The following is a 13,513-nucleotide window of genomic DNA, read 5'->3' on the forward strand; positions in this document are numbered from 1 at the left end:
CATGCTGCTGTCGAATATGCCAAATTTAAGGCTTTACAAAGTCTATTCTGTCGTTCTGCATTTCAAAATAACCATCATAATACTGTTGCATGGTACGGTGCTAGAAGACAGAGGACAGATTGTAAGGTTCTTTTGTGATCTGCCAGTTGTTGGAACACCGTATTCTGCAATAATATTTCTATTGTATTTTTTACATTTAAATTAGTGTGATTCAAAAGCTTTTGTCTAAAAATATTGGAGGAAGTTGATTTTGGTACCATCTCCCCTCCAATCACCACCATTGAAATTTGTATGAGTGGATACACAAAGGCATGTGAAAAACATTGTCTCTGGTATTTTGTTTCATTTTTCATTCCTCTCAGTTCATAGAGCAGCCTCAAATTAGAGGAAAGTCATGTTGGAGGTGGGTGGGAGAAACAGGCAGTTAAAAAGGGACGACAACTAAGGCCTATAGTAGCTAAAATCATTGTTCAATATAACATTGTCCATAATAGTCCCTTACGGTAGCCAGAGTGTCCACTAGTTCTTGTACTGCTCTCTGATGCTAGGTTACCGTTGAAACTTTCAACAATGAGGTTTTTTTCAATCTGTCTGCAAGGCAGCTATGTGGAGTATTACAATTAGCTGTCTGCCTGATGCAAGAGAAACAAAGCAGATTTGGCAATAGTTTGAAATTGTTCTCAGGATAAAGAAAGCTGGTACAGGAGTGATTGGCTGCACCTAAATAAGGCAACAACAACAACTTGCATTTATATAGCGCCTTTAATGTAGTAAAACATCCCAAAGTGCTTCACAGGAGCGTAATCAGACAAAATTTGACACTGAGCCACATAAGGCGATATTAGGACAAGAGGTAGGTATCAAGGAGGAGAGAGAGGCAGAGAGGTTTAGGGAGGGAATTCCAGATATTAGGGCCTAGGCAGCTGAAGGCACGGCCGCCACTGGTGGAGAGATTAAAATCGGGGATGCACAAGAGGCTAGAATTGGAGTAGTGCAGAGATCTCGGAGGGTTGTAGGGCTGGAGGAGGTAACAGAGATAGGGAGGGGCATTCATGGACCCGGAGCCAACGTAGGTCGGGGTGATGGGAGAACGGGACTTGGTGTGGGTTAGGATGTGGGCAGCAGAGTTTTGGATGAGCTCAAGTTTATAGAGGGTGGAAGATGGGAGGTCAACCAGGAGAGTGTTAGAATGGTCAAGCCTAACAAAGGCATGGATGAGGGTTTCAGCAGTAGATGAGCTATGGCAGGGGCAGAGATGGGCGATGTTATGGAGGTGGAAGGAGGTCTTGGTGATAGAGCGGATATGTGGTCGGAAGCTCATCTCGGGGTCAAATAGGACGCTAAAGTTGCGAACGGTCTGGTTCAGCCTTGGACAGTGGCCAGGGAGAGGGATGGAGTCGGTGGCTAGGGAATGGAGTTTGCGGCGGTGACCGAAGACAATGGGTTCAGTCTTCGAAATATTTAGTTGGAGGAAATTTTTGCTCATCCAGTACTGGATGTCGGACAAGCAGGTTCATAAATAAGAAACAGTGGAGGGGTCGAGAGAGGTGCTGGTGAGGTAGAGCTGGGTATAGTCAACGTACTTGTGGAATCTGACGTGTTTTCGGATGATGTCGCCGAGGGCAGCCTGTAGATGAGAAATCAGGGGGCCAAGGATAGACCTTTGGGGTAACAGTGCAGGAGTGGGAAGAGAAACCATTGCAGGTGATACTCTGGCTACGGCTGGATAGGTAAGAATGGAACCAGGCGAGCACAGTCCTACCCAGCTGGACGACGGAGGAGAGGAGTTGGGGGAGGATGGTGTGGTCAACCATGTCAAAGGCTGTCGACAGGTTGAGAAGGATGAGGATGGATAGTTTACCATTGTCACAGTCACATACGATGTCATTTGTGACTTAGATAAGGGTCATTTCAGTAATGTGACAGGGATGGAAACTTGATTAGAGGGATTCAAACATGGAGTTGCGGGAAAGATGAGCACGGATTTGGGAGGCGACAACACGTTTAAGGGCTTTGGAGAGGAAAGGGAGGTTGGGGATGGGGCGGTCATTTTCACGGACGGGGGTCAAGGGTGAGTTTTTTGAGGAGTACGGTGATGGCAGATTTGAAGGGGAGAGGGGGTACCTGAGGAGAGGGGACTGTTAACAATATCAGCCAATGTGGTGGTCAGCAGTTTGGTGGTCGTAGGGTTGAGGGAGCAGGAGGGGGTCTCACGGTCAAGATGAGCTTGGAGGGGGCATTGTGGAGATAGGAGGGAAACTAGAGAAAGATATAAGTTCAGGGTTAGGACAGGGGAGAACCATAAGGGAAGTTTGGCTAGGTGGGCTAGGGGAAAGGAGGGAAGCCACAAAGGTAGCTGAACAGATAGTCTCAATCTTAGTAAGAAGGAAGTCTAGGAACTCCTCACTTTTCGTTGGAGGTGAAGGTGGAGAGGGCAGGGGAGAGGGGTTTAAGAAGACTGCTTGTAGTAGAGAAGAGAAGCAGGGTTGATCCTGGAATAGTGAGCAGTTTTGGCAGAGGAGAGCAGGAAACATAGAATCAGTTATTGAACACCTTTTTCAACTAAATGTGAGTGGCACCGGGCAGGGTGTGCTGTACTATTGGGAGACTTCACCAGCCCACCAAAATCTAGGAGTGCCCAAGTGGGAAGTACTCTGAGCTTGTCAATGTAGTGCACTACTGCTTTCTGACTGGGCATATCAGGGATCCCACAAAAGCCAACTCTCTAGTAGAGTTAGTTATTGTGAATGACCCCAACCTCATTCAGGGAGCACATATAGTCGAACTGCTAGGTGATAGTGACATAACTTTCAATCACCCAACTGAAGAATAAACCTGTCGAGAATGAAACATTATCCAGGACAAGTATGCACCTAAATAGCCAACAGTAAATCAAAACTTCTAAAATGGATCAACTTGGAAATTTGAAATAGAAACCAAAAAAATTATATACCTTGTAAAGATAAGGTATAGGGCAACCATTGGGCTAATCACAACCTCTGGGTCAAGGCACTCAATGAAAGTAAGAATAGGAAGCAGGTGTACTGCATGGATAGATTAGAACTTGCTAAGGGAGGAGTTGAAAGAGTCTTAGGGGTATTAGTTGACTCTTCACTCACCATGTCCGAACAGTTTGGAATGACAATAAACAAAACACACAGGATGTTTGGTGTATTGCTAAATCAGTTGAGTTCAAATCCCCAGAAGTCCTGCTGAAGCTCTGCCCTGGAGTATTTTATAGAGTTTTGGTAATGGCAATGTTTTGAGACCATCGGAGCAGTGCAAAGAAGAGTGTAAAAGCTGATCCCTGGTGTCAGAGGGAACAGCTGTAGCTCGGGCTCTTCAGCCTTTTAAAAAAAAAAGTCCTCTGGGGTGGTGGTGGGGGGGGGAGTCACCTGATAGGTTTAAAAGTTACTTAACTGGATAACTAAAAACAGTGAATTCAGACGAACACATCAAGACAAAGGGCACAGGTTGTGAAGGGCAAATTTAAGCTAGACAACAGGAAGTATTTCTTTACATAGAGGTGATCAGCAGCTGGAGTGGTTTGCTAGGCAGGGCTCCAAGTTAAAATCCATAGAACCATAGAAACTTATAGAACAGAGGAAGCCATTCGGCCCATTCATTTGTTTCCAGTTACATCCAAGTACCTATTTTGCCTTATTGATAACCTGAGATGCAGACTCTTGAATATTCAGCCCTTGGTTTTATTTATTTCCACCACATCTGCAGCATTTTTTTTTGGTGTTGCCCATATCTGTGATCTGGAAACTTTTTTTTTGAACCAGTAAATGCAATCTAAATCAAAGCAGCTTTAGTCTGAAAATAAGTGAAAAAGGAAATATGAGATGCCGAGAAATTAGATGGTAATTTGCTACCAGTGATTTGAGTTCTGAGCAGGAAAATTAACATTAGAATTGAGCTCTGTGCAAGTACAGTTTTATTATACATTTTTCCATCTGAGCTATGTTAATACTCATATTAATTGGGCTTTTTTGTAATCATTAAATATTACTTTTCTCCTTCATCATCCTTTTGATGAGACCATTGATTTGAGAGTAGGCAGTGCTGAGAGTCTGAGTTAATCAAAATGTGCTTGGCTTTAGACTTTTTACGAAAGAGGAGTTTTTAATCCCTTCTGAGTGGCTGGATTTGACTCTAGGTCCCAAAAGTGAAGAAACAGTGCACTAATTTCCCTTGCAATCTAATTAACACTTGTCCTGCTGAATAGCAGACTTCAGCTGGTTAGCAAACAAATGCTGCAACAGTTGCTTCAAGGGTTAATTATTTCATCATTGTATTTTAGTCAATGGCAGAATGAATAAGTTTTAATGAACAGTGTGCAGCTGGGATCTATGATAGCTACTGCATTAGACGAGCAACACCTCGATAATTATAAGCTGTGCAGCTAAGGGGAAGACGAGAAGATATGAAGGGTGTAATTTTAAAATAACCGAAGTGTTAGCAGGCTAATTGTAATAATCTAGTGTTCTGCACTTGACTTGGTTGTATCATTAGGAGTATCAGCTGGTTTTGTTCTGGAAAAGGTCAGATCCAAGCACCTACAGTGCAAGTGTCAGATGAATCAAAGGAAGGAGGATCTTTTTGTTACACACTGAATTGCTGATCATTAAAATAAGGGAGATAAACCTAGTAAGGAAAACAAATTATTACCATGCACTTAATTTAACTTCATAATACAATTGCTTTTAACTTGGACTGGGTGACTGAGTGGGGTCACTTCAGGGCCTGGTTTTCAGTTCAGCTCAGATGCTCTGCCAGCTATAATTAATTGAAACATTCTTAACCCAGTTTCTATTGAGTGTGTGCCCATGGCACAGAACTGATCACAGCTTAGCACAAATTGATATTAAATTATGACCTGGTTTGGGGACCCAAAAGGGTGGCTGCAGTGGGAAATGAAAGAATTCACACTGGGTTGCTCTTCTGGGGTTGAGACTGCGTAGAGGGAGCTACATCTGACTGCACTCTACCTGAACTGGGAATGTTTGCTGACACTGGACGCCCAAAATGGAAAGTTCTATTTCCCCACATTAGCGTCCCTCATTGATGAGCAGGAGCATTGTGTATATGTTTCTTCGTTCCTCTGTTTATGTACTAATGACCATGGACCGCAGCATAAAGTAACGATTAGTTACTGTGTCTCATAATCCATGAGTATTCGTTAGACTGCTTCCCCCAGTATTAGCACCACCATTTTCCAACTGACCTAGACCAGTGAGTTGCAGTCACACCCCATGCTGCCTGACCCTATTTTGGTAGCATGTGTTTAATCCTGGATAGGCCAGTAGATTGTTGGAGACATGTAGTTATTAAAGAAAACAGTGCTTAAGTCTGAGTAATGCAGCCTTGCCTTCAACATAAGAATTTAATTTTCTCCCACTTTTCTCTGACTGGAGCAGTGTATACTGCCATTTGCAGCTGCTGAAAAGTGAGGGTAAGCTTCTTTCCTGAAATTTAAAGCAGGTAGCAACACATCCTCCTGACTACCCCTAAATGGAACCAACAGAAGCCCTCAGTTAAAAGTACAGCCCTGAGACATAACTCCATTGCTCTTTAAGCATTAAAGCAAACTGTCATCTGAGAGTCAACAATTACACTTGATATCAGGCATGAAAGAGTGGTATAGTTTAACTTTCATTTTACAAGCAATGGGTAATTGATTTAATTTACACTTTTTTGTCTTTTTTTCCTCTGGGTATGGAACACTCTAACTGAAAAGGGAAAAACTCTTGCCTACAATCTTCAAGTTTGATTTTTTTTTGGATTTTGATATTTTTTGGGGGAATTTTTGATAACTTTGTTACAGGGTTACATGAAGCAGAGCTGTTTAGGACATTGTTTGAATTTATTAGATCTAATGTTGTCCCAGAACCCCAAAGTTTCATTCAGGTCTTACTGAATCTTGCAGCAGTCACCAGCTACACTTTTAGCTATAAATGATTTCCTGTAAGAAAAGAACACAGTTTTATTGCACTTAATTTATTCTGTAAACTTACACTGCATAGATAAAAGCATTTAGTATAAACTAAAGTTAATATTAGTTTGACTGCAATAAATTATGAATAATTGCTAATGATATTATGTGTATATGGCAGTTAAGTCTACATGTTTTTAATTTTCCCTTTTAACCTCTCATTGAATTCTATAAATAAGATGTGATGTGAAAAATGTTAATAGCCAATTTACATTTACTCCAGGACCAAGAGCTAGTTTTATAATTTTGCTGAATCTTTCTGGTCTAAAACTACAGCTGCACTTAAATTGTCAGAGTTTTACCAATATATATTGGAGCATAGTAGTATTTTTCCATTGTGAGATCTCCTCTACTTAGTCAGGATTTGACTGTCAGCACAGGAGAAAAGTCATATGCCTGGTGCTTTAAATGCTTGTGATGGGCCATTCTATCAATCTCTCCTTCAATTTATTTTTGCGCTATAATATTTTATCCAAAATATTGGGAGTTTCCTCCAGTGCAGTTTTATCCATGGATTGCCTCTGCAGTTGTTAACAAGTTATTAACTTTTATCTATAGGGATTTGATGATTTGTACGCTAATCATTACTTGTGGCATTGAGAGCTTTACCAAGTGGGGACAACCTGTATTGGTGCCCTTCGTCAAAATCCACAGTGTGTAGTCAGCAGGGAGATATTCAGTAAATTGCACTGAGGCAATCAGATCTCCGGTAGGTTTAAGTTTTATCACTTTGGAGCTGTACGTTGGACTAAAGCGAAGAGGACGGCCTCCTTCTCTGCATAGTAAGGAAGGAATTCCTTTAAAGTGCACAGTTACTGCTCCAACCCTTCAGGCTGCGGAAAAGCTTCAAGTCAAACAACAAGGATTGGCAGAACAAGTTCTAAGTTGCTGCACAGGGTCTGCTGCCAGTATTTTCACTAACCCATTGCATCCACAATGGCTCGAAGTCTCTGAGGAGAAGTTAGAATTGTAAACAATTTTACAACACCAAGTTATAGTCCAGCAATTTTATTTTAAATTCACAAGCTTTCGAAGGCTTCCTCCTTCGTCAGGTGAACGATGTGAAACATTGTAACAATGTGGCAGATTCCTATCACTGATGGATTTAGATGACTGTATTGAGGTTTCCAGAACTGTTTCAACTAAATAAAGCAGCCATCAGGGATGATGCTCTCATTAGCCTTTGGAGTATGTTTTCTTTTTATTCGTTCATGGGATGTGGGCGTCGCTGGCCAGCATTTATTGTCCATCCCTAATTGCCCTTCAGAAGGTGGTGGTGAACCACCTTCTTGAACTGCTGCAGTCCGTGTGGTGAAGGTTCTCTCACAGTGCTGTTAGGTAGGGAGATCCAGGATTTTGACCCAGCGACAATGAAAGAACGGCGATATACTTTCAAGTCGGGATGGTGTGTGACTTGGAGGGGAACGTGCAGGCAGTGTTGTTCCCATGTGCCTGCTGCCCTTGTCCTTCTAGGTGGTAGAGGTCGCGGGTTTTGGAGGTGCTGTCGAAGAAGCCTTGGCGAGTTGCTGCAGTGCATCCTCTGAATGGTACACACTGCAGCCACTGTGTGCTGGTGGTGGAGGGAGTGAATGTTTAGGGTGGTGGATGGGGTGCCAATCAAGCGGGCTGCTTTGTCCTGGATGGTGTCGAGCTTCTAGTGTTGTTGGAGCTGCACTCATCCAGGCAAGTGGACAATATTCCATCACATTCCTGACTTGTGCCTTGTAGATGGTGGAAAGGCTTTGGGGAGTCAGGAGGTGAGTCACTCGCCACAGAATACCCAGCTTCTGACCTGCTCTTGTAGCCACAGTATTTATGTGGCTGGTCCAGTTAAGTTTCTGGTCAATGGTGACCCCCAGGATGTTGATGGTGGGGGATTCGGCAATGGTAATGCCGTTGAATGTTAAGGGGATGTGGTTAGACTCTCTTTTGTTGGAGGTGGTCATTGTCTGGCACGAATGTTACTTGCCACTTATCAGCCCAAGCCTGGATGTTGTCCAGGCCTTGCTGCATGCGGGCACGGACTGCTTCGTTATCTGAGGGGCTGCGAATGGAACTGAACACTGTGCAATCATCAGCGAACATCCCCATTTCTGACCTTTTGATGGAGGCTAGGTCATTGATGTAGCAGCTGAAAATGGTTGGGCATGGGACACTGCCCTGAGGAACTCCTGCAGCCAATGACCTGGGGCTGAGATGATTGGCCTCCAACAACCACGACCATCTTCCTTTGTGCTAGGTACGACTCCAGCCACTGGAGAGTTTTCCCCCTGATTCACATTGACTTCAATTTTACTAGGGCTCCTTGGTGCCTCACTCTGTCAAATACTACCTTGATATCAAGGGCAGTCACTCTCACCTCACATCTGGTATTCAGCTCTTTTTTCCATGTTTGGACCAAGGCTGTAATGAGGTTTGGAGCCAACTGGTCCTGGCAGAACCCAAACTGAGCATCAGTGAGCAGGTTATTGGTGAATAATTGCCACTTGGAAGGTGTCATCGACAGTGCCATCATCACTTTTCTGATGATTGAGAGTAGACTGATGGGGCGGTAATGGGCCGGATTGGATTTGTCCTGCTTTTTGTGGACAGGACACACCTGGGCAATTTTCCACATTGTCGGGTAGATGCCAGTGTTGTAGCTGTACTGGAACAGTTTGGCTAGAGGCGTGGCTAGTTCTGGAGCACGAGTCTTCACGACTACAGTCGGGATGTTGTCGGGGCCCATAGCCTTTGTTGTATCCAGTGCACTCAGCCGTTTCTTGTTATCATGTGGAGGGAATCGAATTGGCTGAAGACTGGCTTCTGTGACGGTGGGGATATCGGGACGAGGCCGAGATGGATCATCCACTTGGCACTTCTGGCTGAAGATTGTTGCAATCGCTTCAGCCTTGTCTTTTGCACTCACTTGCTTGACTCTTCCATCATTGAGGATGGGGATGTTTACAGAGCTTCCGCCTCCTGTTAATTGTGAATGGTGGAGGACAAGTAAACGACTGGATGTGGCAGGACTACAGAGCTTTGATCTGATCCATTGGTTGTGGAATCACTTAGCTCTGTCCATAGCATGTTGCTTCCGCTGTTTAACATGCATGCAGTCCTGTGTTGTATCTTCACCAGGTTGGTGTTGCTCCTAGCATGCTTTTTTTTATTCGTTCATGGGATGTGGGCGTCGCTGGCGAGGCTGGCATTTATTGCCCATCCCTAATTGCCCTTCAGAAAGTGGTGGTGAGCTGCCGACTTGAACCGCTGCAGTCCGTGTGGTGAAGGTTCTCCCACAGTGCTGTTAGGAAGGGAGTTCCAGGATTTTGACCCAGCGACGATGAAGGAACGGTGATATATTTTCAAGTCGGGATGGTGTGTGACTTGGAGGGGAACGTGCAGGTGGTGTTGTTCCCATGTGCCTGCTGCTCTTGTCCTTCCAGGTGGAAGAGGTCGCGGGTTTGGGAGGTGCTGTCGAAGAAGCCTTGGCGAGTTGCTGCAGTGCATCCTGTGGATGGTACACACTGCAGCCACTGTGCGCCAGTGGTAAAGGGAGTGTATGTTTAGGGTGGTGGATGGGGTGCCAATCAAGCGGGCTGCTTTGTCCTGGATGGTGTCGAACTTCTTGAGTGTTGTTGGAGCTGCACTCATCCAAGCAAGTGGAGAGTATTCCATCATACTCCTGACATGTGCCTTGTAGATGGTGGAAAGGCTTTGGGGAGTCAGGAGGTGAGTCACTCGCCACAGAACACCCAGCCTCTGACCTGCTCTTGTAGCCACAGTATTTATGTGGCTGGTCCAGTTAAGTTTCTGGTCAGTGGTGACCCCCAGGATGCCGTTGAATGTCAAGGGGAGGAGGTTAGTCTCTCTCTTGTTGGAGATGGTCATTCTACACTCCTAATTGAACCAGGGTTGATCCTCTGGCTTGTTGGTAATGGTAGAGTGAGAAATATGCCAGGCCATGAGGTTACAGATTGTGCTGGAATACAAATCTGCTGCTGATGGCCCACAGCGCCTCACGGATGCTCAGTTTTGAACTGCTAGATCTGTTCTGAATCTAACCCATTTAGCACGGTGGTAGTGCCAACAACATGTTGGATGGTGTCCTCAGTGTGAAGACGGGACTTCGTCTCCACAAGTACTGTGCAGTGGTCACTCCTACCAATACTGTCATGGACGAGGTCAAGTAGGTTTCTCCCTCATGTTGGTTCGCTCACCACCTGCCGCAGGCCCAGTCTGGCAGCTGTGTCCTTCAGGACTCGGCTAGCTCGGTCAGTGGTGTTGCTACTGAGCCACTCTTGGTGATGGACATTGAAGTCCCCCACCCAGAGTACATTCTGGGTGGCATGGCTTCTTCCAATGTGAGTGCTGACGCAAGGTTAAACCAATGATCTGTGGAGGAGACTTTCATTTGAAAAATCACAGTTACACATCAGTTGCGAGTGATCTCTTTTTACAGTTTCATTGAGAATGAACCTATTGTATTAAATAGTCCCATACTACAATGAAAATATTTGAGGATAATAAAGCTTCTGCACAGAATAATACAATAATACTGCTTTTCTGCATTACTTTTCTAAAAGCATCATCTTCACATTGGCATTTGGTCCAGCTACGGTTTTCCACCAATAATCAGCTGATGAAACTTTTCAATATAAACTAGCCATCACTGCACATTGTCTTTCTTCCCCGGTACATGAATAATAAATATATTTGACCTCTGCTGATGAAAATTGGATGGCATGAGTTCACTCTCATTTTAGTATTGAGGGCTTCTGTACTCTGACTCCCGGGTTACTCTGCGTCGAAGCAATGCTGCCCAGCTTTAAGCCCTGGCATTTCTTTCTTACCTGTTTGACATTGGGATTGAAGCATCTACCTAGACCACTGATCCCCACACTTGATCCTGGTCCTTCATCAACCTGTGAGCCTGAGCTCTTGTTCCTCTTGCTCTCTGACTACCATGGTGACATTGAGGGGAAGAAAAACACACATATAAGTACATTCTCTACAATAGCCTCTCCCACAAAAGAATATGTTTCTCGGTCTCTTTCATGGCCAATGGGGCTCTATGTCTGTATTTTTGTTTCCTTTCCCGTAATAGGTCATGCGCTTGCCTTTTCTCCCTGCTTGCCTTTTCTTTTTCCTTTGCCCCCTTGTAAAGTGGCACTAATAAGAACATAAGAAATAGGAGATGGAGTAGGCCATACAGCCTCTCGAGCCTGCTACGCCATTCAACAATGAGATCATAGCTGATCTTTGACCTCAACTCCACTTTCCCGCCCGATCCCCATTTCCCCTGATTCCTTTAGAGTCCAAAAATCTATCGAACTCAGTCTTGAATGTACTCTACGACTGAGCATCCACAGCCCTCTAGGGTGGAAAATTCCAAATATTCACGACCCACTGAAGAAATTCCTCCTCATCTCAGTCCTAAATGTCCGACCCCTTATCCCGAGACTATGTCCCCTAGTTCTAGACTCTCCAGCCAGGGGAAACATCCTCTCAGCATCTATCCTGTCAAGCCCTCTTAGAATCTTATGTTTCAATGAGATCACCCCTCATTCTTCTAAGCTCCAGAGAGTATAGGCCCATTCTGCTCAATCTTTCCTCATAGGACAACCCTCTCAGGAATCAATCTAGTGAACCTTCGTTGCACTGCCTCTAAGGCAAGTATAACATTAGGTAGGGAGACCAAAACTGCCCACAGAACTCCAGATGTGGTCTCACCAAAGCCCTGTACAATTGCAGCAAGACTTCCTTACTCTTGTACTCAAACCCACTTGCAGTAAAGGCCAACACATCATTTGCTTCCCTAATTGCTTACTGTTACCTGCATGTTAACTTTCTGTGTTTCGTGTTCAAGGACACCCAAATCCCTCTGAACACCAACATTTTCTCACCATTTTAAAAATATTCTGTTTTTCTATTTTTCCTACCAAATTGAATAACCTCACATTTCCCCACATTGTACTCCACCTGCCACCTTCTTGCCCACTCACTTAACTTGTTGGTATCCCTTTGTAGACTCTTTGTGCCCTCCTCACAGCTTACTTTCCCACCTAGCTTTGTATCGTCAGCAAACTTGGATACATCACTTGGAGCTGCACTCATCCATGCCTGGATGAGCGCAGCTCCAACAACACTCAAGAAGCTCGATACCATCCAGGACAAAGCAGCCCGCTTGACTGGCACCCCATCCATCACCCTAAACATTCACTCCCTTCACCACCGGCGCACCGTGGCTGCAGTGTGTACCATCTACAGGATGCACTGCAGCAACTCACTAAGGCTTCTTCGACAGTACCTCCCAAACCCGCAACCTCTACCACCTGGAAGGACAAGAGCAGCAGGCACGTGGGAACAACACCACCTGCACGTTCCTCTCCAAGTCACACACCATCCCGACTTGGAAATATATCTCTGTTCCTTCATTGTCGCTGGGTCAAAATCCTGGAACTCCCTACCTAACAGCACTGTGGGAGAACCTTCACCACATGGACTGCAGCGGTTCAAGAAGGCGGCTCACCACCACCTTCTGAAGGACAATTAGGGATGGGCAATAAATGCTGGCCTTGCCAGCAACACCCACATCCCATGAACGAATTTTTAAAAAATTTACACTCAGTCCCTTCATCTAAGTCATTAATATAGATAGTAACTAGTTGAGGCTCAAGCACCGATCTCTGCGGCACCCCACTAGTTACAACCAGTAACTAGATAATGACCTGTTTATTCCTACTCTCTGTTTTCTGTCCGTTAACCAATCCTCAATCCATGCTCATATATTACCCCAATCCCATGAGCCCTAATCTTGTGTAACAACCTCTTAAGTGACACCTTATTGAATGCCTTTTGAAAATCCAATTATACTACATCCACTGGTTCCCCCTTATCTACCCTGGTAGTTACACCCTCAAAAAAAACTCTAATAAATTTGTCAGACACGATTTCCCCTTCATAAAACAGTATTGACTCTGCCTAATCATATTATGATTTTCTAAGCGCCCTGTTACTATGTCCTGAATAATACTTACTAACATTTTCCCTAATACTGAGGCTCCTATATTAGCCTTAGTGATGGGTAAACTTAAATTTTGTAAGATAGATATTAGCTTCGATCTGGATGGGAGCATTCATAATGAGTGTAAATATAATTTTAATGAAATGCCCTATTCTTCTGTTCTTTGGGCAGTTCCCTTTTTTCCTGCTTCAGTTGCACTTGCACGTGTTTTTTCCCTTTTGTCTTCTCTCTCTTTATCTCCTCTCTCATTCCGTGTATGTAATATATAAAAATATTTCTCACCTCTGCCTTCCTTTTTTGAGAGAGTCAGTGAAAGCTTCAAAAACTTGTTAACAGGCTTTCAGGGATTTCCTGACCTTCATTTGCCTCTCTATCCTACCCCTCCTCCTCTGTGTCATTTTTAAGGATAGTATGTTGAAAGCCCATACAAAAGCATTAGTGTTCCCTTGTAGGGATTCGTGCCAGCTGGCGCTGGGATTCCCGAAAATACTACGAAAACTAAGGTCTTT

General features: G+C 44.4%; 1 protein-coding gene across 3 annotated transcripts in view; it reads left to right on the plus strand.

Moving 5' to 3' along the window:
- Window positions 1–13,513, plus strand: part of cdk17 (cyclin dependent kinase 17) — a 219,715-nt gene that overhangs the window by 114,965 nt on the left and 91,237 nt on the right. The gene's annotated exons all lie outside the window — the stretch shown is intronic.

Source organism: Heptranchias perlo, chromosome 24 (assembly GCF_035084215.1).
Source record: "Heptranchias perlo isolate sHepPer1 chromosome 24, sHepPer1.hap1, whole genome shotgun sequence".
Taxonomy (NCBI): Eukaryota; Metazoa; Chordata; class Chondrichthyes; order Hexanchiformes; family Hexanchidae; genus Heptranchias; species Heptranchias perlo.